This window comes from Zosterops lateralis, assembly GCF_965231275.1.
Source record: "Zosterops lateralis genome assembly, chromosome: 2".
In the NCBI taxonomy this organism is placed as follows: Eukaryota; Metazoa; Chordata; class Aves; order Passeriformes; family Zosteropidae; genus Zosterops; species Zosterops lateralis.
The window spans coordinates 61,068,251-61,091,431 of record NC_139763.1 but is presented as its reverse complement, the minus strand read 5'-3'; positions in this window follow the sequence as shown (position 1 = coordinate 61,091,431).

The window sequence follows — 23,181 nt, the reverse complement described above, 5'->3', positions numbered from 1 at the left end:
TTTCTAACATTAGAAATTACTTAAGCAAGGTGTTTCAAGGGAAAGTGTCTCCTCCACCTCTGTGTCTTGTACTAGAAGGTAGTTACAGTAAGATGAGGTGGCAGAATTTTCTGAGATGAAGATTTCTGCTTATAATGTCTCTAACAATGACTTTGTGAGAGTTCATGCTTGTCCTTTCCTGTATTACATATAAAACTGTTTGTCAGGGAGTGTGAATGACATTGAGTCAGAAAGACACTTTTAACAAGGGACTGCACATCACTGGTTTTATAGCATCATTTGTCAAAGCTGAAGAACAATTTAAGCACAATGACTTCACATTAATTTGAGAATTCTGAGTCCCTTGAAATCTCTTTTTTTCTCAGAATATTAAAAAAGATGGAAGTAGGAAAAGAAGTAGAAGTATCCCCCTGTTATAGTAGCATGAGGAGTGTACTTTCATCTTTACATGCTGAAAAAAATACTCCTAACATCTTTAGGTAGCCTGAGCTCATTTCCCAGCAACCAAGTTCATAATTATCAGGACAGCTCTGGTCATGGTGGGGAGAGATGTCACATTTCTGAGAAATGTGGAAGAACTGTGATGGTTTCTAGTTGAGTGACAGATACCTTGCCCCAGTGTCAGAAGTGTAGGCTTGGAAAGCAGAGTTGAGTCCCACAGCTCTTGACTTAGCCTCTGATCGATAAGGATACTTATGGAAAAACCACCCAAAGACATCAACCCAATCCTAAAATCACCTCAGTAAATTGTTCCCCCTTTAATACCAGAAGTTCAAAGGTCACTTCAAGACAGTCCTCCATATATGCAGGAAAATAAAGCATATCAGGCAAAGTTTTCAAAGCATGGTGGAGTCTCCTGCCAGCCACGGCCAAATCATCCGGCCATGCGGGCGTTCTCCAACTAAATGCCCACTCTGGAACCACCACACCACTCAGCTGTTGGAAAATGGATAAGCAGCTGGAAAACTGCTTTACATATGCAGTCAGTATTCATAACAATACTTTCCTTGTTATTATTTCTGCTTCATCTAATCCACCACAAAATATTTTGTCCATCCACTTATGGCATTTTACTTTTAGCAAAGTTTGTAGGCTGCTTTTGCTTCTCACGTGTTCAATCCACACAGCAAAATGAAGTTCCTGTTTTGATAGCAGCTACTGATGGTTACAAATAATAGCAAAAATAAACTGCTGCTACTATTTGACATGACCTATTTCCAGATAGGAAATGGTCTATCATAGCATAACTGAGAAGATAACCCATTATTAACTCCTGTCTCCAAAACTTCCAAGAAGACTGATTATATGGTTCACCCTGAAACACTGCAATTTCACTAACGTATTTGTTGAAAGCAATTATAATCCATACAGTACTTCATAGATCTTGGAATACAATAACTTTAAATGGAGTAAACGGCTTACATGTCCTCGTCTCAATTGAAATATGACACTGTTATATCTTCAGAGGTTACCAACAAATCTCTTTCTCCTGGGTAAACAAAGAAAATCATGAGGAGGAGAGAAAAAGAAAATATTTTGAAAACTTGTGAGTCCAGTTTTTCTCTGCCAACAGCTATGCAGACACTGGGGCTGACTTGTTGCCAGAGTCAGCACACTAGTTAGAACTCTCACATTCTGCAGGCAGCAGCTTGATGATAAAAAAGGAAAAATCTTTCCCTTCTTGCCGCCTTCAGCAGATGGCTCCAGCCTAGAAAGGAGTCAGCCCAAGTGTTTGCAACAGCAATTTGTTGAGTTTTTGCTCATTAAAAGCTTTGCCAGGGCTTTACTCCATGACCCGAGCTGCTGGCTGACTGAATGCCTCTTCCCGGACTGAGGAGGCTGAGCCAGGGAGGCACTGCTCTCTCAGCCTCATGCCCTAAACGGGCAAAAGGAGGAGTTTCCACCTCTCAGCCAGACAAGGCTGTGATAGAAAACTGATTAGGGGCTCACAGATACCAGGGACTACCTGGGGGCACAATAAGAGGTGCTGTTCCACCGGCACAGCATGCAGGTCATCCTTTGGGCACAGGCAGCAAGGGCCCCAGTGTAGCACCTGGTCTGTGTTCAGAGCACACTGGAGACAAAGCAATAGCTTAGGAAGCTACAGAGTTAGATTTTTGTCCTCTACTCTCTCCTCCACTAGGGCACTGCAAGAGAGCACTGCAGGCAGGGATCATAGAACCATGGAATCAGAATGGTTGGGTCAATAGAGACCTTTAAAAATCATCTATTTCCAACACCCCCACATGGGCAGGAACACCTTCCACTCAGTCTAGTTGCTTGAAGCCCAATCTAACCTGACCTTGAACACTCATCTTGGGAGCAGCTCTGCAGGAAGGAATCTGGGGATGCTGGTTGGCAGCAGGTGCAGTGTGGGCCAGCTGTGTCCTGGCAGCCAAAAAAGAAAAACACATCCTGGAGTGCCTCAAGCATGGCATCACCAGCCAGGCAAGAGAGGTGATTATCCCACTGTAGTCAGTGTTGGTGCAGCCCCACTTGGGGTACTGCACACAGTTCTGGGCCCCACAACTTCAGAAGTAGATGAAGATACTCAAATGCACCCAGAGAAGGGCAACAAAACTGTTGAAAGGGCTAGAAGGAATGTCCTGTGAGGAGCAGCTACAGATATTTGGGCTTGTCTGGTTTGGAGAGAAGGATACTGAGCTCACTGTTTTCTACAGCTTCCTGAGCAGGGGAAAGGGAGAGGGAGGTCTGAGCTTTTCTGCCTGGGATTCAGTAACAACGTGTGGAAGTGGTTGAAAGCCGCATCATGGGAGGTTTAGATTGGACATTAGGAAGCATTTCTTTACCAAAAGAGTAATCAAACGCTGGAACAGGCTTCCTAAAGAGGTGGTTGATACCCCAAGCCTGTCTTAGTTTAAGAAGCATTTTGACAATGCCCTTAATTGTATGCTTTAACTTTTGGTCAGCCTTGAACTGGTCAGGCGGTTGACTAGATGATCGTTGTAGGTCTCTTCCAACTGAACAATCTATTCTTTTCTTTTCTATTCAATTTCTATCATTTCCAGTGAAGCAGCATCCACAACTTCCCTGGACAACATATTTCAACGTTTTCCCACCTTCATCATAAAGCATTTCTTCCTTATATGCAGTCTAAATTGACCTTCTTTTTGATTAAAACCATTAACTCTTGTTCTATCTCTGTAGGCCCTGCTAAAAATTTTGCTCTGTCTTTCTTATTAGCCCCCTTTAGGGACTGAAAGACTACTATAAGTTCTCCCTGGAGTCTTTTCTTCTCCAGGCTGAAGAAATCCAATTGTCTCACCCTTTCCTTGTAAGCAAAGTGTTCTGTCCCTCAGATCATCTTAGTGACCCTCCTCTGCACTCACTCTAACAGGTCTATGTCCTAATTGTGCTGGGAACACCAGAGCTACACCCAGTACTCAAAACAGGACTCATAAGAGCAAAGTAGAGTGTCAGAATTGCCTCCCCTCACCCTGCTGGCCTCTCTGCTTTTGATGCAGCCCATGACATTGTTGCTTTGCAGGCTATAAGCACATGTTGCTGGCTTATGTCCAATTTTTCATCCAGCAATATCCCCAAGTCCTTCTCATCAGGGCCACTCCCAATCTCTTCATTCCACAGCCTGTGGAATGGAAATCATCAGTACTGGTACTAATGATTTCTCCAACCCACGGCTCAATGATCTGTGTAGCTCCCCACCACACCTGACTGAAGATCTGTTGCCTTAGGTATTGATCCCACAACTATGGGATCACAACAACTGGCTGTGTTATGGAAATCACATAGATTTAGGGAAAAAATAGATTAAGATTACTATGAGTGTGGATTCTAAGGTACCTTGCATCCCTAGTCCTTCCTTCTGAATGGGTGGAAGTGGCTTTCCAAGAGTATTTTTGATCCTTGATGCCAAGAGCAGGCCTGTAAGTCCATAATAACAAATGTCCAGAATGATCACCTTGTTTGGGCCCCTCTCCTAAGCACCAAAGTTTACAAACATCTGTATCCTTTTCCACTTCTGTTTTTTAATATCTCCCCAAAATGGAGGTCTCCTCTTTTTCCAAGGCTCAATCCCCAGATGAGGTAAAATCAGGGGTTTCTGCTGGTGAACCATGGATGTGAAGGAGGAACCTAAAGAGGCAATGACTGCTTCCCCCTTGGTGAAATAGATAAGAAAAATGAAGTCCTTCTTTGTCCATATGGTATGGTTTTGTAGCCCATTTCCAAAAAGCATCAAGCAGAAGCTAAAGAAAGTAATTTGTCATGCCTCTTCCTGCCTGCACACTGTGTGTGCATCATGGGGCAAACATGCTAAGAGGAAACTTAGGGAGGATGTGATGTACCAAAAAGAGTCTGGGGAGTTTTTGGTGGTTAAAATACACACCTCTGTAATCAGCTCTTAGCAGAAAATGACAGTCAAAAGACCAAAGTATCTATGAGGTAATTTAGAGAAACTAAAAGGTCCTCAAAATAACAGAGGTTTTGTCTCTGTAATCATACTGCACGGAGGAAATCCATTATCTTATTTATGGTTTGTTTTTCAGGGTCAGAGTGGACATGGTGCTGTATATGGAGAAATACATGTTGTAATGCTGTGACAGGTGGGGCCACCTCTGTGAGTTTCTCATGCAATCCTGTATTGTTTGTTTTAACTAGGGTGTACTCACCAAGTATACAAAATCAGTTAGAAATTTACTGAAAGCCAGGCCAGGATCAGTTAACTTGCAGTGGTTTAATTCTGTAAGACAGTCCAAAGAAGGCTTTGAAAACCTATTCCAAGAAACAAGAACTCAAATTTAAGGGAACAGCAGATAAAAATGTCAGGACACTTAGAGTGTTTCAGTTGTCCAGGAGAAGAGCCAACCAATTTAACTGAAAACAACTGCAAGGGATGGGTAGTATCTGCAGGGCCCTTGAAATAAGATTCATGAATTCCATCAACAGCTATCAACCAGATATTGCCACTCAGAAACAAATTGATATTTTGCAAGCACACCATGTCTGCACAACAGAAATGAACCCAAGAAACAATTCCATCTTTATAACACATCCTGTGCTTCCTCAGCTGCTTTCAGTAATGGAAATACCAACACTGGCTATGCTTTGCATCTCACCTAGCTTCACATCAGTTCCATGCAGTAGTCAGCTTTTGAGTGAGGCTCCTATTTCTGTTATCCACCTTCTTCTTCTGACCTATTTTAAGTGTCATGGAGATTAATATCTCCATAGAAGTAGTGCATCTTCATTGACCAGAAAGTGAGTCAGGGCGATCAAAATGATAGAGGTCGGCTAACATGGAACCTACACAGAGAGATGAAGACTCATCTGTTCAAAAGTGCAATGGCATCAGTTCTTGGTTATCCAACTTGGAGATGGTGGAGTCAGAGAAAGTTCAGGTATGTCTATCCTCAGACTTTCCTAATGGCTTTTCATAGCAGCTTCTGAGGAGTCATTTGGATAGTGTTTTTTTCCAGAGGGCTTCAACATCACTTTCCAACAACTTGGAAATGAAAACCCAACTCCTAAATTAGTCTTGAAATATTGACAGTATTTGTGGTTTAATGGTTGAGACTGAGCATGTTTGGTTGTCTTCTTAAAGCCCTAGACCCTAGAATCAAGTTATTTATTACCTGAGAATTCCATCTACTTTCACCTGAAATCCCTTGTAGTCCCAGGGAGATCACAGGAAAAAAGCCACAAGGGAACAGAGGGGAAAGCATGTGAGTATAAAGAAAAATAAATAAAAGTAGTTCAGTAGTAATGATACTGGGAGCCTGATGATTCTTAAGCATGTGTCTTTATTTGCTGGAGTCTGACCCAGTTTTCAAGCAAATTGGGCTAGATTGTCACTATTAATTTGACTGATTCTTCAAGTCCTGAGGACTTTAGTAATCTCTAGCCTTCTATCAGGCTTCAAAAGATGAAGGTGTGCACCTGAGAAACATGTTCTTCCATATTAGCTGATTTTTCTTTAAAATTAATATCCACGGATAGTCTAAATGATTAATTTCATTGAGACTGATTTGGAAGTTCTTTAATCAAAATGATTCTTTTGCTGACCCATGGTCTCTTCTTGCATGTCAATGTGAATTGCTACAAGCAAACCTCATGCTGTGAAGGAAGTGGCATACCAAGGACAGAAAGTTTCCAGGCTTCCTGCCATGAGGGATCACACATCGCTGTTGCCTTGGGGTGGTGGGCATATACCATTTTCAGAATTTCCACACTCCCCCACTGCTTGCTTTCAATCTGAGTAAATCTGACCAATCCTGTGACTAGGCTGGTTTCAAGTGAAGGCAGAGTGGGATGGGGTGGGTGGATAGGGTAGGAATTAAGATAGCTAGAAATTGAGCATGAGATGGTTGGTATTCATTCATATAAAAAAACCTTTGTCCATCCTGGCTTCTGGATACAGCATCATGATCCCCTGAACTGCTAGAGCCTGCCTATAGCTGTTTTGCCATTGAAATATCCTGGCACAGGCAGGACGTGTCATAACATAAGAAGAGTGTGTTTCCCATCTGTCTGGTTTACTGATAGCTGCCTCCAAGTGCTTTGAAAAGTGCTGACTGAAGATACAGAACAATAAATCCACAGCTTGCCATTCAAAGCCTCAAGAAAAATAATAACCTTGAACCCTGTCCTGAAATTTTATCACTTCATGCTCCAAAAGGACCTCAATGTCCCAAATGGGCTATCCATCTTGAGAGCCATGTTTTACTGGCAGCTCATTCTGACACAAAAAGGGCTAAGAGTGCATGCCTGGCCTTAAAAACACCCACTTGAAAGTTTTCGGGAAAAAAAAAAAAAACTTTAAAAGTCTGCCTGGCTGGTGGCTTGATTTCTTGCTCCACCTACCAGTAACTTTGCATTTGCTGTGTCTCTTGACAAATCAATGGGCCAAAAAGTTTCTTATTGGAAACTTCTTTTCCTCCCCAGCAACTGATTGCCTTCCACCTTCCTGGTAGGAACCCCCAGGCCAGCTCTGTGAGGACAACAGGCCAGCATAAAAGAGTGCTCTGCCACAGCAAATTGGGTTATTTTAAACTATGTTTGCTAAATTAACTTTCAAGCAGCAGAAGGAGTCATCCATGGAGCCACAAGACCCAATTCCAGCCTGACAGAAGGTGCAGGGAGGCCAAGGTGGGCCTGGCAGGGGGGCAGTGATGTGCCAGGAGAAAATACTGATGTGAAACCCCCACTTTACAGCTTCCCTGGTCCAGCCAGCACGTTCCACCTGAATGCACCCACTGTGCAAGCCCTTGAAGGCTCTCAGTCATCACTTCTCTTGCACGCTACCAAGTGCTACCAAGTACTGCTGGTTTGCCAAGGCTTGTGAACGTATTTTCGACTTATAGAAGACCAGTACAGGACAAAACAAAGGCCTCCACATCCATTTGCTTTTCTCAGGTTTCCCATACCTCATTGCAATCCTCACAGTCTTCAGTGCACAAGGTTCTGACCAACTACCTCATCGTCTTAACTCTGAGGCATTCAATTATATTTGCTTCTGCATTGGTTGCCTGTGATATCAGCTGCCACCACAGACCATCAATCTTTCTTAGAGTTGAGAACATCTTTCTCTCTTTTTCTCTCTCTCCTCTGCTCAAGCCAGTTTTTCACTCCAGCTTCTACCTGAGAACTGCTCAAGTGCTCTCAAGTCCTCTCAGTCCCATCCTATTGTACTTCTTGTCCTGGCAGCTCAGCCTTGTTCTGTGACCCACATCCCTTCAGTTCAGCCATCAGGCCATGCCCATTGTGCTGGTGGTGTCTATAGGTAAGTAAATGGCCTTCTCTCCATCTCATCCAAGTGCTTTTTAATTCTCTTCTGTGGCACTAAATTCTGTGAAAGACTGCAGTTTTAAAAAAAACCCAAAACATTCCTATTCATGATTCATTTCACTTGTGTCAAGATCTTACTTCTTTCATCTTTGCGGATGAGTAAATGTGTTTGCTTTTAAATCTGGCACTTAGGCTCATCTTTTGTCGCAATATTTATCAGCAAGCGAATGGGATGGCTACCCACCATTGGGAACCAGCAATGCTAGTGGCAGGGAAGACAATGAGGGTTTTCAAGAATGAACCAAGTTAACTGTTGTTACTGAAACACAATGATAAAAGCAAGGCATACAAGTATCTAATTCCCCCAAAAGGACTTAGACAATGTAGGTCAGAACTGTGTAACTTCTCCTCCAAACATCATCCTTAGAATAGGCTGTCTAAAACATTCCTGAATACTTTTTTTTCTTACAGGCAGAAGTACTTCCAGCATGCTATCTGAGTGGAGACATCTCTAAAATGTTCTGACGAAGGTAAAGCTGAAAGGCATGTTCCTTCAAAATCTGAATATTGTGTAAAGAGCTGTGATAGGAAACATTTGCTGCCCAGGATACTAAATATTTGTCTATATTACTGTATGCCCCACTTGTTCTGTCAGCCCAAAGACAGGAAGCACAGCACAAATAATTTCTGCACATATGAACTCTTCCATCCCACAATGGCACTGCATCTTTTGTACCCTCCATTTGGAAGGGTCCCTTGGCCACACTACCCTTCAGTGGTTGCACAGTATGTGCTGATTACTGGTACTAGTGTTGCTAGTTGGTAGAGCCCAGGTGGCATTTTTTAACCTTTCTCTTTTGATTTCTAAATTGCCAATAGCTAATGATAAAAAACAAGGCTCAACGACTACAACAAAGTTCCACCCAAAAGAAATGCATCTTTCCCTATGGGTTTAATTCAAGTAACTAACTGTGTGTGGGAATCGCAGACAATATACTGTGTAATACCACTACTCTCTGTTCAGTAAAGGTGTGAGACTTAAAGACAAAACCAAGCATGCACTGAGAAAGGAGAGCAAATGCATCAAGACCCAGCTAAGTGCTCAAACTCAGCTGTGAACAGGCTCAAACTCAGTGCTCAAACGAACTGAAATCAAAGCTTGAGGCTGAAGTGGGGTCTTCCATTCTTGTTGAGGGAGGCAGGAGCCCAGCTTTTTTGATAACATAAAGTGTACTCAGCTACATAAAGGCTCCAGCTATCCATGCCAGGTCAACAAGAGATGAGACAGGGCAAGATATGCTCTGCCATCTGCTCATAGGACAGAAGTTTTGGGACCCAAATGCTAGGGATCAGACAGCAGGCCTATCATCATATCAATTTAGTGATGCAACGCACATTTGCAGATTTTTACCTTGGAATTCCCTGAGTGAAAAACCCCACATTTATGAATCTTCCCTTGGATTCTCTGAGTGAAAAAAAAAAGAAATATGTATTTAAAGGCTTTAATCTGATTTTCAGCTACTGCTGTTTGTGCTATATACACATATATAGCCAGTGAGAGGCCCAAAGATGAATGGCAGACTCTAGTCAGAACATTGGTGTTTGGCTACTGTAATTATATTTGCGTAATAATATTTGCAGCATTTAAAATCTATGGAGTAGTTGTGGACCCCCATGATACACTGAGTAACTTGCTATAAAATGAATCTTGAAAGAAGCTGAATATCACTAAAACCTAGGAAATTAATAGAAAAGCTTTTGTTTTAATTTTGCTTACCTAATTGAGGTCAATGTATCCATCTCTTCCTGTATATAAAGTCTAAAATGAAACTTTCATTCTACCAATGGAAGTATGGGAATGCATATGCACCAAGTCTTCCATAGCCAGCATCTTCCATCTAAGCAGCTGAGCAACCTCTTCATTATCTCCTTGTTCAGAGAGTTTAAAAATCATGCCTCATTTAGCCCTGGAATGAACAGGTGCCTGGTTGCATTGGAGGTTAAATTTGTTGGAGTCAAAACACGCTAATAATTAACAGTCATTCTTCATACCTCAAGGTAACAGGGTTTGTTCTTGTTTACAGACCCCCCTTATGGAGCTGAAAGAACTTGTCTGAGCAGAGAGGAGATGAGCTGCTGGTGGCTGCCTGTCCCCCTGACAGAGAGCCAAGACTGACGGTGCAGTGCAGGGTGGAAAACGCAACAGGAGACACAGGGAGGATGTCCTGTACCGCAGACAGGGCACAGGGCTTTTAGTGGTTAAGATGACAACAAATGCGCACCTCTGTCATCAATCCCTAGTAGCAAGCCATATCCATGGAGAAATTTAGACAAACCAAAAAGGTCCTCAAAAACAAGTGAGGTTTTGTTTTTTGAATAATGATAATGTACTGAGGAAAGCCATTATCCTATTTATGGTTTGTTGTTCAGACTCCCAGCCAACAGCGCACCATACTCCGTGAATATATATACATTCTAATGATATGATGGGGCAGGACACAGATGTTACGGGTTTGTCACACAGTCTTGCCTGGTTTGGCTTAACCAGCATGTAATTGCCAAGCGTAAGAAGCACTTGCAATTTATAATGACTGCCAGGCCAGTGTATACTGATTGCTGTACCATGACTGCACATGACAACAAGAGAGAAGGGGGAATACGAAGGAAGCGATAAAGGAAGAATTCAGGAGACCAGTCCAAAACTGAATTCAGAACAATTCAAGTTGAAACCATGTAGCAATTTTGCTATGTTGAAGCAGAACTGTAACTAATTTAATTGACTAAAGAATGAAAGGACAGTCTGATCTCAAATACTGTTGAAGACCACTTGCTGCTCCTGTCTAGGGATGGCCAAGCAATAGAAAACCTAACAGATTAGGATTATGCATCACTTTGCCTCTTCCCAACAGAATCACTGAGGTGGAAATGTGTTTCTGAATCATCATTCTCATCCTCCTTTTCTTGTGCGCTTTTGTAGCCAAAGTCTTACAAAGTTTAAAAGTCTGGGCATTTTAAATATACATGCCTTCTGCCTCAGGCCCATCTAACATGCTACTTCCCAAGCAAAGCTTTTAAAGGTGAGAACTGTTTGCAATTCCCCTTGACTTTGATCGCAGAGTCCTTTAAATTCCTGGTCTCTAGTCAATCCTCTAAATATCCGAGGCACCAAAAATTAGAGGCCAATGTTGTCAGATGAGTTTTTCATGAATAATCTAGTCTACCCATCATGACAAATTAGACAAATGCTCAGAAAAATTTGATTAGAAGAAAAGTGAATTGTTCATACAGCACAAATAGGGGTTTACTTGTACACGAGGCCGGATTTTCAAATGAGAACATTGATTTCTGCAAAATTTCAGTACCACTTCTGTACAATTTGGTGTCTTAAGAGATAAATGAAAGAAGGTGAATGACTGGACTGGGATCCAGACAGGCCTTTGTCCTCACTGCATAAATCTAACCCCCTCTTTATAGCAGGTTTGCCCTGGAGACAACCTCCAAGGAATGTCTGAAACGGTGATGGAGAGCAAGCCAGATCTTCAGCCCTGTGGATAACTGGGGCTCACTTCCCAGCCCTTTTTTATTTGGCAATGTAGACATACCCTTGGAATCCTTCCATTGTCTCTGTGACTGCACAAGTGCATTCAGAAGCAAATTCAAACTTTGGGAGAGCTGCCTTATCTTCTTTTGGATATGCCTCTATCCCTCCATTGTGTATAGTGAGAGTCAAGGCAATTTGGTAACTAAATATTCTTGTAAATCTAGCCACTTAAAAAAAGAGAGAAACAAACTGAGATTCTTGTGGCACTTAAAATATTTTTTCTTTCCAAAATATTTGAAGATTGTTGAGGAATACATTTGGTCTAGGTAGCTCAGTGTGAAGATACAGTGGGAGCTGCAGGTTGAGCTCTGGGTGGTGGGAGCCCAACGCAAGAGGCCTTGGGCTGGTGACCCTTTGCATAACAAAGGGAACAGGGACCTGTGGCACCAGCCAGGTGACCAATCACTCAGACACATGGCAGGGCCAAGGATTCAACTGGAAGAATCCAGATTTTTGTGCACATCGACGCTATGGGTATAAAACCCCAGGATTTCTTTTGTTCAGGATCCCTCCTCAAAGGTACCAGCTTGAGTTGTTGCTGCATCATTGTAGTGGTTTTGGTTAAACCACAGCCATCATGATAAAATTTCTTAAAAGAACCAGAGGCTTGAGACTCTGTCATGGGAAACCTGGGATTGAACCAGTGAAGAAACCTGGTCTGACTGTGGAGTGGGTGTGTGGGGAGCCAAGGGGGACACGTTGATCACGGGAGCTGCCCATGGCAAAGGGGCTTTGACCCAGCAGTGGCAGGCTCTGGCCTTGGGATGTGACTGCCAGTGCCTTCCAAATGCTCACAGTGGTAAGTTTCCTTAATAAAAAGCCATCATATCTTTATGAAGATGTTAAAAAGTCAATTACATTTCAAGCACTTTGGAATATATTTTCTTCCCTGAAATTTCATCTGAAATATATTATTTGCATTAATTATTGTCTGGTTCTGTTTGTAATCATTAAAAATAAAAGCAGAATTTTGTATAACAAAACTATATTGTGAGGAAGCAAAATGAACGTTTTCTCAACAATCTATATGCAGAAGTGCTTTTATCCAAGCAGATTCAATAATACCTACAAACACAGCTAATGAAAAAGAGGATTTTCTCTCATGAGAAAACAGAGTATGTTCGAATTTCATCATGCTTCCTAATATGGGAAGAAGCATGAATTCTGTATTTTAGGGAAGTTATAGCTCAGGCAACTATCTAGGCTATCAGGTCAGGCCATACCTCCATGCTGTATGACAGCCACAGATATCTTTGATTCATCTCATAGAGAAGATGTATGTCAAAAGCCTGGCAACTGGCTTTTGACAACTGATACTGACAAAGGAATGACAACTGTAGAGTTCTACTCTTTGAAAAAAAATGAGGCTCTAGAAATCAAAAAAGAATCCTTTAGAACATCAGAGGACATGGGTTAATATTAATGTGAAATTAATATCTTTTTTTTTTCATTTGGATTCTGTCATGCAACTCACCAAGCATCCTGGATCCTCCCAACCTGAGGCAACAAATGTTATGTGTTGATGGAAATATGTCAGAAAAAAAAAAATTAAACCATCTTCCTGTGGTAAATTTTGATTTTTATGAGAACCACATTTTCCATTTTTAAGATAGTATTTCCAAGCAACTCTTAAGTATGGCTAAAAAGCATATCCACAACCATCAGGAATTGTGGGTTAGCAAATGGAAAGCAAGCTCAGGTTCAAAACAAACAATGTGGGTTTGCAACCTTTTGAGGTTTCATTGTAGGTATCGCAATAACCAGCCCTTTTACCCCTAACACCCAACAACAAGAATTTGTTCACTGTCTCAAATCGCACAAAGAAAACAAAAAAGTGAGCCCTGAATGCTCAACCACCAGCAAGAAAATAAAAACAATACAAAACACATTCTTTGCACATCTCTCAGTTTTGACTGGTTGGGGTCCTGACTCATGAGTGTTGAAAGTTTAGGGTTGCCAAAACTGCTTTTGTTTGTCACTAATAATCATTCATCCCAAGGAACATGTGGTTTACTGTCTCATGCCAGCCCTCCAGTGCTAGGGGCTGAGGTTCCTTGGTGAGACAGCCTCTCCCAGCTCCAAGACATTTTCTTCCGCATTATCAGAATATTTTATTTTTTTAAGCATGAACTGTAAAATAAATAGGTCTTTCTCTTGATAGACATTATGGGTTTTATTTTTTTTAGGATTAACTTTGTTACCCGCAGAACTTTTGCAATGTTTCAAGACCACTGATAACTGACCAGGATGGAAAAGAACACAAGTACATGCAGCCTGCTGTTTGTTTGGTCTTAATTGCTCTCTCTGCTATGGCTAGAGACTTCTGGAATTATCCTCTTGGTGGAAATAAAGTTAGGCAGTTGGGCTCTTCTATCAAAATACTTAGCTGAGTCATAAGGGTTGGGGAAAATGTAACACAGGGTGAATTTAGAGCTGTGTTGAGTTGTCTGGTAAGCAAAGGTACATTCTTCAGAAGTGCTCAGGTAAATTGTATTTTCTAATGTGTTTTCATTTTCTACGCTCAAGGAAGACCTTATCACTCTATAAAACCTCCTGAAAGGAGACTGTATAAAACTGAGAGTTAATCTCTTCTCCCAGGTAACAAGTGACAGGACAAGAGTAAATAGCCTTAAGTTGTGCCTGGAAAGGCTTATATTGGATATGAGGATAATTTTCTTCACTGGAAGGATGGTCAAGCATTGAAAGAGGCCACCCAGGGAAGCAGTGGAATCTCTATCCCTGGAAGCCTTCAAAAATATGTGGATCTGGCACTTAGAGACATGGTTCAGTGATGGACTTGACAGTACTGGGTTAATGTTTGGACTCGGTGGTGTTAGAGGCCTTTTTCAACCTTAATTCTATGATTCTCTTTTTCTGTGATTGTTAAAAGAAATAGACATTTACTCTGTTTTCAAATGTCTCCATGAAATGAGACAAATCATGCTCCAGAAGGAGGTTTTCTTTCCCGAGTCCTACAGGGAACTTATAACAGCTGATTCCAACATAAGAGCAAGGTGAATCACCTTATGCGCATATATTTCTCATAAATGACATTTCTGACAGCTGTGATAGAGACTTTGCTTATGGAGTAGGAGTCTTTTATTACCATTGCAGGTTTTATGGTTGGGGTTTCAGCTATACCCCAAACCTCTGCTGTAATTCCAGACTGGAGAGGGAAGGGATTCAGAACCTTATTGAATTCACTGGGGAGGCTAATACCATTCTGCTCAAGCAATGTCTAAAGGATATGGACTCACAGGAGACCCGCAGACAACTGAGACACCTCTTGTTGTTCCCATACTTGCTTCTTGGTAGGAACATTGCTCCCAGAAAGAATGCACTTGCTCCTGTGCCTGTCTCTTCTGGGGGGGGCTTAAACCACCAAGGTACTTGCACTCCAAGAGTTGCTTGTCACTGCTACAGCAAAATTCGACTTTACAGTTCTAACCAAGCCTTGCTGCAAAATACCCTGTGAATGTCAGAGTGAGCAGTAGAAATAAAAGGAGAATTCTGACTGTAGCGCTATAAATTGGCTTCTCCCCTGAAGACAGGAACATCTTGGCCTCCCTTCTAGGCCTGCTTATGCATTTTACACATCTCATTTTAGCTGCTTTGGAGAAAATGCATAAACAGTTGTGATAGAGGTGCCAAAAGAGGATCCTGGGCCCATTCCTGAAATTAAGCCTTAAATGCTTTGGAAAATATCTTTCCATGTCCACCTTAGCATACAGATCTTGGCCTGACTGTTCATTAGCTGGAGCTTTATGCTGTCAGCCATGCTAAAAGGATGGAGGGGAGATGTTATTAGAAAATAAAGATATCTAGCAGGAGATCAGGTATTTCATGCTCAGCCATCCAGAAGTTCACTGCAGAAGTTTGCAGGGGGCACACAACAGGATTCATGGCAGATCCCCGGCCTGTCCATCAGCAGTGTCAAGCTGCCTTCATACCTGAGGACAGGCAAATCAAGAGGCAGTCAGCAGTGGGGTTTGGGCTGAGAGATGTCTGCATTCCTCTAATGGGCTGATAAGACCATTTTCAGCATGAAGCAGTATGTGTTACTATATTGTCAAATACTGGTTTTTATACACAGGCCAAGGACATTGTCCTGCATGTTTCTGGAAAGTAAAGTTGAAGTGCTGTAAAACTAACCCTTAACAGAAGAAATAGATTTTGTCTACATAAACACACTGATTTTAAATTCTGATAGTAATTTTTTGGTCTCATAAAGTAAATCTAATGACACCACTGTGTGCTTATTTCTGACTCCAAAACTTAAAAAAACCCCAATAACCCACTAAAGAGTCCTAGCTATTTATTTTCCTCTTGATTCATACCCATTAGTGTATCTAAGTGGCAATTTTCCAAAGAGGCACTCATTTTGACAAATGCATTTTACTGACCCCTTTTACAGAGGCCAGACCTTGGAGGATATGTAGATGTTTCTGTAGAAAATTACCTCACTGTTAAGTAGTAAGGACACCAGATATCTCCATCTCAGCCATCCATAAGTCATCTTGATTTGTCAGATGCATTGGCTTTTATAAAAGCTCAGGGTAAGAACAGCCATGGGAATAACAAGCTTTATCACCTTCATTCTATGCTTCTAGTGACAGTCAACAGCAAAGGCGTCATCTTCCCACATGATTCTTGTACTTCCAAAAATCTTCCATTATGTACATAATGCCATCAGTCTTAATAGACTTTCCAATAATTATGAATTCCAGTTTAAATAATTGCCTAATTGGAAATTAGGATCAGGATTTTTGGCATTAAAATCCTCGAACTGCAGCCATCTGTGATGCCTACACAAATGCATCTCTCCAAGTAACTCAAAAGCTTTGTGAAAATGCAAACTTGAGAATACTGTTTACTTTCCTTCTCCCTCCATCTAAAAAAATCCTTCCAAAAGCTGGGCTTGGTGACATAGCACACATTCTCTAAAGACCTAAAAACTGTAGGCTGACAAGCCTGCAGTGGCAGAGTCCATATCCTAGAGCTAAATATGCAGAACTCTGTTTTTACCATGTACACATCTTCAGCTGGGCTTAAACTTGTGTGTTTGCCCATTCATAGCAGTTCAGGCGTTCAGCTAAATGTGAACTTATAGCCAACCAAAAACAAGCAGACAGGCATAAAGCAGACAATGCAAAAATTGATGACGTAAGTAGTGAGCACATCCATCTTGTTACACAAAAATCTATTGGGCTTCACTAGGCCTGTAGTTTTACCTCTGTTTGGACTTTTATTTCTGGTTCTGCAGAGTGCGACATTTTCTTCTTTGGTTGCACACTGGCTGGAGGTGCACATGACAAGCTAAGAGATCCATGCCTTTCTCCAAAGATTTGTTATTGGGCACTCCATTACAGCAAAGTAGTCTGGTTTCATTTTTTGCATGAAAACTCCAACATGTTATGTTGCCTATTTTTGCTGCTACTTAGAATTCCCCAGCTCTAACACCTCTTTGTTTTTCCGGTAATTTCTTCCTTTTCGCTGACCCATATACCCACAGTTCAACAGCTGAGCCATATTGGGTGCACCACTGGTGCCTGTGGGTAACCTCATTCACCTCTTGGCCAACTGCTCTTCTCACTCTCTTGCAACACTTATCAAATGGGAAAATCCCCTTTGCAGAAACCCACCTCAGTCATCTTCACAGCTGGGTAAATCTGCATTTTCTTTAATTCTAGCACTGAAATCACAAAGCCATAACAAATTTCCTACAATCTGGAATCACCACTCCTATTGTGGGTGAGGAGAAAGGTGACAGAGTTTTAAAGTAAACCTAATATTTTTGAAAGTAAATTCAGTTATGAGCCAGATTTTACTGTAATTTCCAGACCAAAGTTATTAAAAGGACTTGCAGAAAAATGTAAAGAACTAAATATGGGCCAGTATCCTCTAAATGGTCCCATGACAATACTTATAGGATTTTGCAGATGCTGAATCTCTCTGACACTGTTTTTGGTCAAGTGAGGGTGGGAGGCAGATGGAAGATGTGGAAGATCACTTAAGGCCACTGAAAATAAAGACATATGTATGTCACAGATACAGTTCACAATAAGAACCTGATAGGAAAGATTTATTTCACAAAATGTCAAAACCCACAATTTTAGGAGGGTTCTATGTTCATCCTTAATGTAGAAGACATGAACAATTGAAATTTCTTACCTACTAAGAGAATACATCTCCAAAGCGAAAAAAAAGAGTATTGACAATTTTCTTAGCATTTAAAAGTCTTATTTTTGTATCATTCTTTTCCTTAAAAAAGAAATTGTCAGTGGTAAGTACAAAGATTAAACCTGAGCAGTATAAAACTATGTGTAAGCTAGAGAGGTACAGAAAAAGGGAGTAAAATAAATCAGCAATAAAAACAGGACTGGATGTACTCACTCGTCACTAGACATGTTACATGATTAATCACTTGTCCTCATTGTAACAACGAAGCCAGGAAATCCACAAAACCTCAGTATGTATGTAATAGTGCATTTCTAGCTAACAAATTACAGCTATCAAGCTACAGAGAGAAGCATGCACTACATTTACTACAATTTAACATACTGGCCTTGCTGAAAACCTGGCAAAGCTTGCTACCATGCAAGCCCATAGCATCAAAGCTCTGTATTTCTGTGAGGGTGAAAATTCAAGCATTTAGCATTTAAATGAGATTCAGGCCAAGAAGACCACGACTGGGGGAATTTGTGCAAAGTAGTTCATCATGAAGGTGCTTGTGATGGTCCAGTCCGGCCAAAACATCCATGGCTATCCATAAACACAGCAAACATTCTAAACAGGTTGTGGTGGCGTTACCTGGAGCCAAAGCACAAGCCTGGCTGCATTTTATGTCAAACCACTTACCAGCCCTGCTGCCGCTTGGAAAGTATGGCTGACATCCGATTGTGGGCCGCCCCATGAGGTTCACCAAACCACCAGCAGGAGTGTGGTTATACTGCTTTCTTCAAAACATTTTTGTGGCTTTCTTGGGAGCACGGTATTTGTCAGGTGAGTAGCACAGCCAGGATGGTTTTATCTCCTTGTTGCCATTATATGTGCTTCAGTACCATCCCAGAGGCCTCTCTTCTGCTCAGCTGTAAATAGAGTGCATGAAGAACCATTCTCTGGAGGGGCTGCAGGCATCAGAATACATTTTAAGGCTAACAAGGAGCATTTTCAGTCTGAACTCCAAGAGGAAATACCCAGTTATTTATGTAACTCTACTTAAAGTGTTTTTTATTTCTTTCAAGCATAACACGAAGAACATTTATACCTTTTATGCTGCAATTTTCAATTACGTCAACCCATGGCTAATACTTTCTCAATGGGAGAGGACTGCAATTCTGATATGGTTATTTCAGGTCTTCTCAAGGGGTAGTTAATTAGCTGTTAAATTAGCTTTCTGAACCTAAATTAACACATGACCATTTAACGTGCCTGTTAACATCCATCTGCCACGCATCATCCTCGGCCAATGACCTCTTTCCCTGGAGCCTCATCAATCAAACTCAGCTTGACAGGAGACTCCTTGTTTTCGTAGAGGAGAGAGGGAGACAATTCCCACCCATCTCCCTGAGCAAAGGGCAGGAGGCATCAGTCAGCTTCACAAAATGAGGAACAAAGAAGAATAAGAGAGGAGACCTACACAAAAGATCTTCCAGAAGCCTCATGTCAGAGCTGAGCAGAGAATTCCCTTATTCCAGGCAATCTCAGTGTTACAAACATCATACAGCTTAATGCAGTCTTTACTGTTGTGGCGTTTATTACAAAGTCATGCCCCTGGGAAAACAATACAAAGAGGGCTAATATCATGTGGAACATTAGATCCTTTCACTTCTAGTGTTGTCTTTGGGAATTCCTAGACTTTCACATAGCCATAGGTTTGCTACTGCCTTGAAAGAGGCTTATCATGTAGAACAGGGCAAGACTTTTCATCCTTTTGACTCTCCACAGAAAGAAAAACTCAAAAACACAGAAAGAAAGACTCAAAAACACAGAGTCAAGTACTTAGAAGGATAGGATGGTTTGGATCAGGAGGGACCTTGAAACTCATCCAGTTTCAAGCTGTCTGTCCTGGGTAGGAACACCTTCCACTAGACTAGGTTGCTCAACCAGCTCTTGAACAATTCCAGGGATAGGGCATCCACAAATTCTCTGGGCAACCTGTTCCAGCACCTCATCACCCTCAGAGTAAAAAAATTTCTTCCAAGTATCTGATTAAATCTCTCCCCTTTCAGTTTAAAGCCATTCACCTTTTTCTTGTCACTACATGTCTTTGTAAAAAGCCCCCCACCCCAGCTCTCTTGCAGACCCCTTTAGGTACTGGAAGGTGCTGTAAGGCCACCCCACAGACTTCTCTTCTCCAGGCTGAACAGCCACAGCTCTCTCAGTCTGTCTTCACAGGAGAGGTGCTCCAGCCATCTGATCCTATTAGTGGCCTCTTATGTACCTATTACAGCAGGTCCATGTCCTTATGTTGAGGGGCCCAGAGCTGAAATTGCAAAGTGATTACCTTTGAAATTATGAGGATTTTTCTACATGCAACCAGTTTGGGACAGTCCCTGAGTGATTCCCAGATTTGCCTGAAAAGGCCCACAGTTTTCAAGCGTTATTACAGGGAAGTATCTGAAATTGTAAAATGGTAGTTTGATCATATTTGGGAGAGTAATAAAAATGCTAGCTGTTGTGGGGTTTGGTAAATACAAGAAGTCATTCTGAATGTCTGAAACTCTTCACAAGAGCCCAGGATCATAGTTCCATTATACAGACTGACTGCTTCCAAAAGATTTCACCTTCTTTGAGGGTATCAAACCTTTTTCAGGGTCAATGAAGTGTCTGCAGCATAGGACTTGAAGTTGGGAGACCTTTTAGGAACAGAGAGTAGGATCAAAACCAAGTCAGGGAAGCAAAATGCAGAAATTCCATGGAATAGGTGCCAAGGATGCTATGTGGGGTAAATACAATCCAGAACCGCTAGTGAAAGGGACTAGTTAGACTGAGAAGGTGGACAAGTCAAAAAGTCCCACCCAATAAGGACATCACAACCAAAAAGAAAGAAAACCTTTGCAACCTTCACTCTTCTCAACAACCCAATACTGTAGAAACTGAGCATTTAAAAAGAGATATGGAATTTTGGACATAACTGTGTTTGAACATTTGACTTGCAAACAAAAGATGGTAGGAAATGAATTTCAAATTCAGTGAGTTCCAGGGTCAAAACTGTGTTGCGACCACAGTTCATTCTCTTTAATTTTCTCCTTGTTAATTAGAGACAATTTCATGAGCTTTAGCTTTACTGCACTTCCAGTTTAATTACTGGAAAAGGTTTACATTTTAGGAAAAAAAAAAGAAAATGAACGATGAAAACAACCAACCTTCTCATTGCTGTCCTGCATTCAGATTAATGGTTATTTCCCTAATTAATCTAAATCACTCATCCAGTGTAATTTGGATGGCAGCAGGAAGGATGACATTTTGTGTACTTAATTTTTTTCTTAACATTTGTGGCAAGCTAATACATAGAAAAAAATAAAGCAAGTCATATTTTAAACATGCAGACGACATGATGGACACATACCATAAGCAGTGCCATTCCAAAACTTGCACAAGGCAAAAAAAATCTCACAAGATAATTTTAAACAAAATTTACCAAATTCTCTGAAACCGTGTCTCTAGGAGCCTCTCAAAAGCACTTTGAGCATACTGATGAGGACTCCTTGGGGAATTTCCAACACCCACCTCTTTATTTTCCCAGGCAGGAAAAGAGGTTTTGTTGAAGATGCCAGCATGTACTAGGCTTGTCAGGATGTTTCAGGCTTAACCCTTTGAAGACTCTGATTGCCCTGAAGATAAAATATTCACAATGTGGTTTACAGCAATAAATTAGGACACAAGCCAAGTTCTGAACCTCTTAAGCTACAAGAATGAAGAATGTGTATGATCTGTTGCCACAGAAATATTAGTTAAGCATTTCACAGTCCTGTAACAGTTAGCTTGGATGCTCTCCTATTCCCAGTACCTTTTAACTCCAATGGATTTAGCTGCGAACTCTAAGTCTCTGACACATACTGCATAACATACTGTAAAGAGTTCAACAGGACACCTGCCATTTCTCTTGACATAATTTCTGTGCTTTTACAACTTGGTTTCCACCGAGCCATATTCTAACTTCCTAACAGAAACATCATGTGTCTCCTCTGAACAACAACTTCCAGCAGAAGCAGATGGCTCTCTGCTATATTTCTGTCCATATTGTTAGCATTTTCATAGCATCATGTCTGATTTTGTGTGGTTATCAATCCAGTTGCAGCATCTGTTCACAGCACAATACTATGAGGCAATAATACGAAAACACAACCTTCTTAGGTCTTGATTATTTGCTATTAAAGGTTACTATCTATCTAAATTGAGACCTGATGCAACTGGGTGAGACAACCGGGATTTTGCCAGCTTTCCAAAGGACTGAGTTTCCCTGTTTCTGGAAGCCAACCGGCAGCACACTTCACATACAGCAGCAGGAATTATGGAGTCTGTTAGAGTTACATTATACTTTAGTATCAGCTTAAAAGTTACTTTTAGATCAGCATAAAATCCAAGGGTTTTGCAAGCAGTAAATTGGGTTCCAAACCAAAGCAACCACAGATTACTTTCCTACAGGAGTGAAAAACTCAGCCAAAAGCAAGTTTAGCTCTTCTTCACTGCTTGACGATTTCTGGTAGGCAAGCCTGATTCCATAGCCTCACAGCTAAGACTCCCCTTGCTGGGTTTTAACCACTTCCACCAGACAAGAATGAGTAGGCCAGAAGTCACATCAGGACAACAGAGCAGGGTCAAAAGAGAATATAAAGACAACAGCTGCACTACAAGACTTGACAAGGGACAGAAAAAAGGTAGAAACCAGTAACAGCTACAAGCATAGGAAGAGCCTCTGATTTAACTTACAAGTTAAATGAGGTAGAGGCTGTACAAAATAAGAGATTGGAATTAAGTGGGCTACAGGGGCAAATAGCAGAAAGAAGTACCACATTATGACATACTTTCTTTTCTCAATATTCATATGATTCTTGGTTGAAGCACTGGAATTTCAAAAACCTAAGTCAAATGAATTGCACAATTGTTCTCTTTTGTCCTTTCTTAATTAAAAACAAACAAACCAACCCAAGTAAATGCACACAAAGCTCCCTCACGGTCTTACAAGCAGCAGCCATTTTCAGAGGCATAAAGGCAATGCAGAGGGATAAAGGCAATGTTCTGACTACATAAAGGTCCTAATTTCAGTTTTTGTAATTTCTGTGGAAAGGTGTTGTGTGGTCATGGATTAGATAGCCAGTACCCTGACCACAGACATGGCCTCATGCTTGTCACGGCTGGTTCCCTTGCCCCAAGCAGTCACACGCTTCATGGTTTGCCTCAACAGCAGGGGAAAGAGACAGCATTTGATTAATATAGTGCTCAATAACCAGCAAGGTCAGTGATCTGGGTACATTTCTGCAGCCTTGGCATGACTCACTTTCCATAGCCACCTCCCAGTCGGAGACTCGGAGCAATTGCCAGCATGGAATTCAGTCACACCAGAAGTTCAGGCTAGGGACTGAGAGGAAGGTCTGACCAACGGCAGTAAGAGATGGAGTAGCACACATGTTGGGAGAAGACGGTGGACTAGCTGGAGACTTAACTCTCAATTTAATGCACCAAGGTTAAACAAAGTGCATGGATACTGTTCTGTGGTTGAATGAAGCCAGCCAGAACCAGACTGCTGAATGAAAGAAAAATAAAGTCCAAGGCAGGAAGAAAAAAGCTCAGATTTATCTTCCACATGAGTA